Source organism: Austrofundulus limnaeus, unplaced genomic scaffold, assembly GCF_001266775.1.
Source record: "Austrofundulus limnaeus strain Quisiro unplaced genomic scaffold, Austrofundulus_limnaeus-1.0 Scaffold1757, whole genome shotgun sequence".
NCBI lineage: Eukaryota > Metazoa > Chordata > Actinopteri > Cyprinodontiformes > Rivulidae > Austrofundulus > Austrofundulus limnaeus.
The window spans coordinates 29,612-30,076 of NW_013954159.1; positions in this window are offsets into that span (position 1 = coordinate 29,612).

Consider the following 465-nt stretch of genomic DNA (forward strand, 5'->3'; position numbering starts at 1 on the left):
CTCCAGATGGGTCCAGGTCTGGACCATGACTCAGCATTCATCTCCTGACTCCAGATGGGTCCAGGTCTGGACCCTCAGTGGTTGGGAGATCCTTTTTGTTTCTAATCATTTTCAAATCTCTGCACGATCACATGACATGATGTGGATTAGCAGCTTCATGCGATCCTCAGAACTGATTACCATGAACTACATTTACATTTGGAACAAACTGGAACAAGTAAGAAGACAATTTTCAGATAAACTTTATTGTAACATTTACTTCTGGTTTTTCACCATTAACTGTAAATCCAGACTATCACATGAATCCAGAGTATCACATAAACCCAAAGTATCACATGAATCCAGAGTATCACATGAATCCAGAGTATCACATAAACCCAAAGTATCACATGAATCCAGAGTATCACATGAATCCAGAGTATCACATAAACCCAAAGTATCACATGAATCCAGAGTATCACATGA